Source organism: Diceros bicornis, chromosome 38 (genome assembly GCF_020826845.1).
Source record: "Diceros bicornis minor isolate mBicDic1 chromosome 38, mDicBic1.mat.cur, whole genome shotgun sequence".
In the NCBI taxonomy this organism is placed as follows: Eukaryota; Metazoa; Chordata; class Mammalia; order Perissodactyla; family Rhinocerotidae; genus Diceros; species Diceros bicornis.
In genome coordinates this window covers 20,252,526-20,262,258 of record NC_080777.1, presented here as the reverse complement: position 1 = coordinate 20,262,258, position 9,733 = coordinate 20,252,526, and the positions used below count along the sequence as shown (strand labels likewise).

Below are 9,733 nucleotides of genomic sequence, written 5' to 3'. Positions count from 1 at the left end.
AGCACGGCTGCCAACGAGTGGTATAGATCCGTGCACAGGAACTGAACCTGGGCCATTGAAGTGGAGCGTGCCAAACTTAACCACCTGGCTACCGGGCCAGCCCAACAACACACATATTTGAGATTCAAATATATTGGCTCAGTTTATTTAGCAGCATATTGATCTTACGGAGTAAGATGTGAAGATGCTTGCACACTTTGGTATTTAAGAAACTTTAGACACTTTCAAAGAGAAACCTCTAAAACCAAAATAAACACTTAGCAAAGAGACTAAAATGAATAAATTTAAATATTATAATGAGTGCAATTATACATGCATAAGTGTATGTGTTCTGTATGACTTTCTTTTCTATGCAAGGAACAGTTTGAATTTACTTTACTATAACCCATTTTTGTCATAAATTTGATTTAATGTTAAAATAATCTGAAGCATATTGACGTTTTGCTTCACAAGCAAACTGCTTCACAATTTCTCCAATATACTTTGAATGTTGCTTTTAGATTAGAGACCTTAGTGGATAAATAGGTAAGAAATATATTAGGTGGTACCAGTATACTTAAAAGAAGGAGACACAAAATGTGCTAAAATACCAACTACAGATGTGCATTGAGATTATCCAGGAAAGGACGTCTCAACATAAAATTAAAGTGTTTCATTTTTTGTGTGTGTTTGAGGAAGATTGGCCCTGAGCTAACATCTGTGCTCATCTTCCTCTATTTTGTATATGGGACGTCGCCACAGCATTGTTTGATGAGTGGTGCGTCCATCCGCGCCTGGGATCCGAACCGGTGAACCCCGGCTGCCGAAGCGGAGGGAGCAAACTCAACCACTAGGCTGCTGGACCGGCCCCCAAAGTGTATCACTTTTGAGAGAAGTCTAAGTACAAACCAGATTTGTACTTACGGAAAAAGCCAGGTAGGAAATACAAAGCCTATGGCTCTGTTTTCAGGTTGATCAAATGTAATCATATGATTTAATATAATGCTCAAATACTTAAATTATTTAATAAACTTTAAATGCTATAAACTATTTTAAAGTTAAGTTACCATGGGTCACCAAATTAATATGTTTTAGCCTGTACTTTTTTTCTCCAAATATTTAAAAGAACAGCAACTTCACATTTATTTCACATATAAAATAAAAATTTTAATGTTACATATTCTAGTTCAAGTAAAGTTGGGCACTGAGCAAACAATTGTATTTCTTTGAATAGCAAATTATGTAAGTAGGTTTAGGCAGCATATTGAGATCTTATATGAAAAGTATGCCCTCTGCATATCACAACTGCTAAGGTTGTATTTGTAATGAATGTAATTCAGGATATTCATCCTCCTTATGGATGGATGGACCTCAGATCCCCCTAGCAACATTTGTCAGCCTCCGTAAAACACAGAGATATACACAGAAACCATCCTTTTGGTAAAATGAGATGACTGAAGAAAAACTTCTGCTCTAGGACATCATTAGGGCTGGAATACAGCCTAAGGAGAGAAAAAAAAAGTTATGAAAGTTATACAAACATGTCCATACTGAAATTTTTTTCCCTTCCAATTTTGATAGTAATAAAGACTATAGATATTTGTGCACATGCAGAGCCTGCCTTGCTGCTGTAATATGCCACTTGGCTATCTCTCTTCTGAGATTTTATACTGTGATTTCTATAGAATTGATTCTCTGAAATGAAGTCTATTCTTATCAATGAAATTTTAGTACAGATATTTCAGATAAGGTTAAGGACATCTTGTTTGCATCAGCAATAAATTTTGTGCCAATTAACATTCTTTATCATTAAAATTTAGGGATAAAGAGTTTACAACAATGGACGGAAAAATCTAATATGAATATTTCACCAGTAAAATATATTCTCTAACCCAAACTGCAATGATTTCTCTCAGAGCAAGTCTCCTTTAATTTTTCGCATCTGAAATGGTCAGCTTACACTTGAAAAACCAAGTTCACATCGTTTGCAAGGTTTGTTATTCTGCACACTCAGTGGTATGATGTAAGCCCAATCAAGAGCTGTTTGGCTTCTTCCTCTCCTACACCTACCCCTCTTCCCATAATGAGCAGGTACAGGCTGGGGGTGCTATAGCCTCATGAATACCAGAGAGCTTTGTGAATTTATAGGTAGCACCACAACACGCAAATAACTATTTTGGATGCTAGTAATCTGTATCTGGTACAAGGATTGGAACAAAGATGCACACATTAGCAAAAAGGTTTCTATAGCTTTAACTTAAACTGGCAAAATGTGAAAAATGCACATTGTCATATCTGCAACTGAAAGAATATAATATTTTAGAACATGGCCAAAGTATACGAAAAGCATAGACATGGGGCTACTACCTGAAACTACTTTCTTTATTTGCAGAAAGGAAAGAGAGTTAGTAGGAAATAGGGGAGATATTTAAATACCCCTTTAGCAAGCAAGCAGGAATCTACTTTACCTGTGTTTGAGTTTTGATTGTGGGAAATGAAGGACCTTGCAGCCTCATATTGCCTCCTTAAAGCCCCTATTTCAAATTCACCCTTACAAGCTACTACTCTCCTAGGAAGGAGGAAAAGAAAATTCCCACTGACCTAGCTCGTGATTTACATACAGAGAGCAAATAAATGAATGGAGTGGGGGATGGGGCCGTGAGAAGCTATGTGTTTCCTTTTCAACCGCAGAAAATAAGATTACTTACCAAGAACATTTTTATCCAGGGCAAATGTTTATTCTCTCTATCATTCGGCGCCTCAGTCTGCAAGAAATCAATTTCCACTCTACCTTTCCCTCCTATTTCTAAAAAAGAGAGAGAGGCGGATAATGCTTAAGCTTCAGGGTCTAGAGGAAGATAGAGTAGAGGGCAAAAGACTCCCACAGCGCTCTTTATCCAGATCCTAGCTCTGAGAGTGAACCCATGGGGAGGCAGGGATCTCCTCTAAGGAGGGTACCGGGGGTTGCGAGGGGGAATTCATTTCACAACCAAAATATAAATCATCTACAAAGAGAATTACCAGCCCCTCTGTCACACAAGCAATTCCCCAGGGGAAGTAGGTTTCAAAGAGGAAAAGGAAGTTCCTGAATTGAATGAGAGAGAGGGAGACTGGGATTTGGGTTTTGGGGTTTCGGATGTGGACTTGGAGAAGGGATGGGGCCGTGGAGAGGAAAGGGGAGAAGAAATAAAGCTAATCTTACCCGATCGATCAGGCGATCGTTTGTGCGGTATCAGGATACGAAAATGGCAAGATAATGCATTCAGCAGCAAAGCCATTTCTAGCACACTCTCCCTCGGTCACTGTGCAGGAATCGGAGGGGGCGCGGGATCCTACAGCCTGCCACCTGCTCCCCCAGGCACGGTCCTCAGAACCTCCAAAATCTCTAGCTTCTAAAGCAAGGCATTTGGAGCTGAGGTTTCCGATGGAAGTCAATCGCCTTGAGTCGCGGGCAGCAGGATCCGCCGAGAAAACAGGACCCGGGAGGGCTCCTGCCGCCGCCGCTGCCGCTTCTAACCGGGGTTCCCGGTCCCCCTGCCTGAGCCTCGGGGCACAGCGCCCCGAAAGCGCCCGGCGACGCGGCCTCCTCCGCGTCTTCAGCCCTCCGATTTTCCCTCTCAAGATAAATCGCTGATGATTTGGTCATCCTAAAGTGACCCTAGTGGTTTATTTGGGGGCGCTGGTTGTGTGGGGCTTCCTTACTACGCCTCCCTCTGTTTCTGCGAGTGAGAGGGTTCAAGGGAAATCCCAGTGAAATGCACTGATGGAATACTATTAATCCTAATAATAATGTTCCCAACGCAGGTAACTCTTAAAGAACTGAGAGTGGGAAGATCAGAGCAGGATTTCCGAAGCAGTGCCCTCTTGAATTCTCATTGGATCCTTCCCAGAAGCCTAAATCATTCTGGCTGCTGTATCTCTCAGGATGACTACAGCCTTGCTCACTAGTTCTCTCTTTATCTCCTTGTCTTCAACACATCCTTTGACTTCTCTTTGCAGATTTATCTGTATCCCACCTCCTGTTCTCTGGGGGTTACATGCTTCTATTTTTCCCCACTGTTTGGGGATGTACAATCTGTAAATTTTCACTTTGTCTGCCTAAGGATCACCACAAATAAGCCCCTTCCCACATCCCCCCATAATAAAAGGCACCTCTTTCACATTTTGTTTCCCTCCCTTGGGGGTTCGTGGCTCTCCCTGCAACTGGTTTTTACTTGGTTACATGCCACCAGGAACTGCTGATTATTTCAAAGTTCCACCACCCTGCAGTTATCACTTTACCTTGATTTGGAAGATCATGGAATATCTGTGTGAATCTTGGATGTATTTTTCTCACAGTCATCTTGCTTCCTGAAATTTCCTCTGGTAAGTTATTCTCTTTATATGTCATTAGAAACTTATTGCTAGTGTAATTTTTAATAAGGTTTGTTAAAAAAGAAGTCATGTTTTTTACATTTTGTTACTTTCAGAACTCAAAGATCTATGTGACCTTGTGTATTAATTAGTATGTTAGTTGCAATTGTGCTACTAAGTAATGAATTACTCCATCACCTTTTACATTCTTTATTTATTTCTGTCCTCATTTATATTACAGGTTATAGGAAACAGTAACCATCCCTCTCCCCTCCCATTAATGCTTCTTGGCATACATTCCTGTGCCATTTGAAAGGTCAAATTTTATATGTTTATCTAAGAGTGAGCTTAAAAGAGACCTTCTGACAATATCAGGGTCTGGGAAAGTTCACTAGTCTCTGATCTTCAGGAGGTTGTTCAGGTCAGAATTTGTTCATTATAAGCAATTACATGACCAGAGAAGGAGTTTTGTGAAGTCTATTTTTTATGGGTTTAGCAGCATACTAAGCACTAAAAGCCACTGTATGGTAAGAACGGGAGTGTGAGTTTTGAGTGCAATATTTTTTCTGACAACATCCCGAATCACACATGACCACATTATTTTGGGCATTGTATTTCAATGCAGGCATCAGACTTGGGAGCACATTTCTGATTTTGTGAATTTATCTGGTGAACAGTTAATTGGACACGGAGTGCTCATTTCAGAGGAAGAGAGCCATCAGAAGAAGGCACTGATTATCTTGGTTCTAATACATTGAAATTCAGGACAGACTTCACACGAAAAATTTAATTGCCTCCCTCTTTAGACTTGTCCAACCCCCAGACTCAATTTTTAATAAGTATGTTAATATGGTCAGTGTTTTTGGCTTTTATGAACATTTTTATGGGCTTAACTGACAGTTATGATTATCACTTCCCCTTTAAGTATAGCTGCATTGAGAAACATTTAAATCTTTGCTTTTACTTCACATAATAACAAGGACACACTATTCCTTAAATGCCAAACCTGCATATATCAGTAAACTCTAATGCATATTGAGGTTTGGGGGTTATCTCTATGCCCCCCCCACCCCCCATAAGAACAAGTTCCTGGTTTCTACAACATTTTCCTTTATTGGGATGGATGGAGGTGAGAACCTATTGTTCAAGCTTTTCTTTCTCTCTTTTCTTCTTTTTCCTTTTTTTTTTTTAAATTTCTCGGAAAAAACTATTTTTGCCGTTATTGATGGCTGACGCGACAACCTAAGTAATGCTTTTATAAATTCAAAAGCCCTTTTAGCTTCCAGACATAAAAGTACTCCAGCTGCAGCGTCGCCCCATCCCCCAGTCTCAGGATTCAAGGGCTTTTCCCCCTTGGCTCCCACCAAGAGAACAGGGCTGGGACTGTGGTCTGCACCGCTCGGCGCCCCTCACCTGTCCCTAGTTTCTACCTGGTCTTCCCAGACTGGTGGTCCTGCCTGACATGTGCCATCAGCGTCCGTGACTTCAGTGAAAGAAACGAGGGTTTAGCATAATTCACCAATTCAAATAATCTCTTTGGAGGACTGCTGCTGTTGCGCAGGGGTGGAGGGAGGGGAAAAAAAAAAAGAAAGAAGGGAAAAAAACCCAACTTTCAGTGCAGTCAGATCTTTTCTTCTTCCCTAGTCTACTCCAGAAAGACAGAGACGAACGGTATTTAGGTAAGTGCGTTTTGCTGTATTATAACCTGAAACTCAAGCTTGTGATGGGGAAATTTACATCTGAGAGGCTCGCTCGGCAAGGACGCTTTAACCAGAGGGCTATCAACAGGCGACTCAGCCCGGAGATTTCTCCGCAGCTCGTGGCAACGCCTAAGTCACCTGGGCGCAGGGAGCGTGGAGGACAAGGTGCTGGTCGACCAGCTGGCCCTAGACTTGGGTGTGGGGATGACCCGCGCCGGTAGGACTGTGTCCAGCACTCTGACCCGCGAGCGCAGGCTCCGCACTCAGCCCCTGCGGCGAACGTGTGCTTGGTGGGCGTTTGCAGCCCTGGAGCGTGGGGCGCGCCAGGGGGCTTTCATCCTTGTTTAGTGCTCCATTTCCAGCCTTCCTCCGGAGGAACTTGAGCAAAACCTCTTTTCTGGGCTAAAGTACAGACTTGGGAGCTCTAGGATCTCTTATCAACGCCCTTCTGCGTTTGCATTATTTGATTTATTATTTATTTAGAATGAGCTCTGCCTAAGTCTAATAAATGACGCTCTTCAGTATGCCTGCTTTATAAAGCCCTAATCGCCGTCTTCGTCCCACTGCTTGGTTGGGCTTAGAATGGCTAACTGACTTCTCAGGCTCTGTGTTCAAGTATAGCTGACCATCACTCCCTCCCTTCCTTCACCAACTCGCAAGAATCTGGAGGGCGTTGGGGTGGGGGCGAGAGTTGAATTTCAACTTGGAGCTGGAGCTTGGAATATAAGGTTGAAGTTCAAAGCAAAGAGTGCGGGCTGGGAGCCATTTAGCTGATGTTATTCCCACTTTCAAGTTGGGCTTTTATTTGGCTGTTTCCCTTCCTCTGGGGGCGGGGTGGGAGGTAGGAGGATCTGGGACCGGAGCGCTCTCCTCTGGCGTCCGCCCGAGAGGGGGTGGTGCCTCTTGGCCGCTGGGGACTGCTGGTTCTGCAGCCAAGCAGTGGCAGAGAGTTTAGGTCTCTGATGGCTGTGCTCCTAGTCCCCAAGAGTTGAACCGGAGAGCGTTTTACTTTGCACCAGGTCGAGAACGTGATCAGCCATTTAGAGGAGGGACCTCCTTCTAATGGGAATCCGGCTAGGGCACGCTGGGGAAGTCTATCTCCCGGGATAAGATGCATGTTTCCAGCTCTGTGAGATGCCAACCGGAGGCTTGAAAAGAGGAAGAGGTGACTAGGGTTGCGAAAGAACCCTACTGTTGCTTACAAATACTCTAGCCAGTCAGACGTATGTAAGCAAAGAAGACAGCACCAGGGTATAAAACTGTCACAGCAGCTTCGAAGACAGATGATTCAGATTTGGGGGACTTCTTTTGCGTGTTATTTAGATTTGTCATCATGCAGTTAAGCAGGTAAGGACTGAATGTCTGTATTTTATTGACAATCATATAACCTGTGTTTAACTCATCCCACAATATTTTTTCCCTGTTTCAAGTGATAGATTACATGTATTTTCAGATGGTTCTGCTACGATGCATAACTTCTTAATATTCCCATTCATGAATGGTTTAAATCCATTTCAGTATTTAACATGCATTCATTTAAATGTTCAACGTGCATTCATTTAAATGTTTACTAGTATTACAAAAATCGTCAACTGGGCTGAGGTGAGAGGAAAAAATGGGGAGGATAGAGAGTTAGAGGAAGGGATGCATAAACCTAATGAAGTATGTAAGATAAGAGTTACAGAAATGCCTTAAAACATTTCTTCTTGTTAAGGTCACAGACCTTAATATATAAAGGATGGCTGGAGAACTAAGGGCATCTTCAACTAGCAATTAAATTCTGATTACTTGAGAGAAATGTTTTGTGTGTATTTTCATGTTATATTCTCAATTTCAAACAAACAAACAAAAAAATCCATGCGGTGGGGGTGGGGTAGGTGTCAAATAAAATAAGAAAAGAGCTTGCCCTAAGGCAATGTTATTTATGACCCCAGTCCAGAAATCTTTGGGCTTGGGAAACCACTTGGAAACTAAAAAATAAAATCTAAACAAATTTAGAAAATTATGGGAAACCTCCCATAAATAAAGCCTTTTTAAATTCCAAGATTTGTAGATGTATAATTTTAGCAGCCAGTAGATTTCTTCCACTAAAAGACTGAAGAAAAAACTCAATTAAAATGACAAAACTAATTTTGAATGCTGTAATAAGTTTTGCTATTGTTACTGATATTTTGTTATATTTTGCTTACATGTTAGAGGAATCTGGAGTTTCTACACAGTAAGACAAAAAATATTAAGACATAATCCTAAAACTATTCCATTTATTTCTAACACTTTCTCTTCTCTAAGAAATTGTATTCCTTAAGATTTTCTCTGGAAATATTTTTAGTACACGTTTATTGATGTGGATCCCTGATCAATAATTTTTCTGCTTGTAAAGCTCACTGATAACATCTTGAAGAAATAAGAAAGATAATTGCAACTTTGGGGCATAAAATTGCAAAGTTATAGTGCTTTTCTTAGTTTGATGCAAAAGGTAGTTTTTACTCTACTGGATAAGGTAATTTGTCAATGAATTCCAATTCCTAGGTTCTTTTGCATTTTACACTCTGGAGTTGTATTGTACTGAATATGCTCTGTGTGTGTGTGTCTGTGTGTGTATACACACATACATACGTGTATATATCCATTCTTGAGTGAGTGGAGAAGGTATTTATTTTGAATCTACATTGCTTTAATATTTTTTCAAATGAAATAGACATGATACCATATATGATTGGTTTCATTTATCATTTAATCAGATAATATATGATTCCTGCTTCTCATGAGATTTTTTTTAATAAATTCAACATTATGATGGCAATGTACATTTTTATGAAATACAGTACATCTTGATTTTATTCATGCAAAATCAATGGTATATTACAGTTAAGTAAATCAACTCTAAGTAGGAAGAAACCTTTGGGACTCTAAAAGAGTGTGTGTTTGTGTATTATATACACATATGCATATATAAAATTAGCTTTACTCCTAGATTTGTGTGTTCTTTGAATAAAAGTGGAATTTCTTTTCAGAATAGTGTTTTTGTGTGTTTCTCTCTACAAGTGCAAAGAACGCAACTGGTAGGACTTCAAAACTTTGATGCTGTGTTATCAACCTATGCTTCAATTTCCTTTTTTTCCTGGTATTTTGATTTTTTTCATATTATCTCTAAAATGAGCAGTTATTGACTAGAATTGATGTCTAAAATTTTAGTAATTTAGAAAATTGGATATTAGTAGTAAAAGTTCAGACGGGAACAGAAATGTAACACCAATCTGTGGCAAGGTTAGCACAAAGTGATCTTTTATTTAAAAATGTCCCAAAGGCATTTGGATATTATGAATATGACCTATGATTCATGAAGTACTCTTCTAAGATTCTTAACATTTTTCTCTTTTCCTCCTAGTGGTGGGTTATTGTGAAAAGTGGAGTGAGATAGATCTTGGATTCCTTCCTGAATTTCAGTTCTAGTTCTACCACAATGTGACCCTAGTGAGATTTCTTGACCACTCCATTTATTTTCCACATCTCTCATCTGGGGAATACAGTATGTACTTCATAGTGTGGTTGTAGATAAATGACATAAGAGATGAGGATGCTTTAAGCAAACAAACATGTTATGAAAACAAAATGTTTGTTTTGAAAACATACCATTTATGTTTGATTTTTTTTGTCTTTTTGGATAAAGTTCTCTTTCCATGGAAAAAGTAATGTTGACC

General features: G+C 40.1%; 1 protein-coding gene and 1 long non-coding RNA gene across 2 annotated transcripts in view; one reads left to right on the top strand and one right to left on the bottom strand.

The window, feature by feature from the left end:
- Positions 1–1,166: 1,166 nt before the first annotated feature.
- Positions 1,167–3,453, bottom strand: LOC131399586 (uncharacterized). Its single transcript, XR_009217161.1, has 3 exons — positions 3,182–3,453; positions 2,688–2,785; positions 1,167–1,481 (listed from the first exon to the last, which is right to left on the bottom strand). It is a non-coding gene; the product is annotated as an uncharacterized LOC131399586 (long non-coding RNA).
- A 3,602-nt stretch (positions 3,454–7,055) lies between these two features.
- Positions 7,056–9,733, top strand: part of BRINP3 (BMP/retinoic acid inducible neural specific 3) — a 387,516-nt gene continuing 384,838 nt past the window's right edge. The window contains exon 1 of the mRNA XM_058533704.1: positions 7,056–7,379. The gene's annotated coding sequence lies outside the window, so the exon portion shown is untranslated. The remainder of the gene's footprint in view (positions 7,380–9,733) is intronic.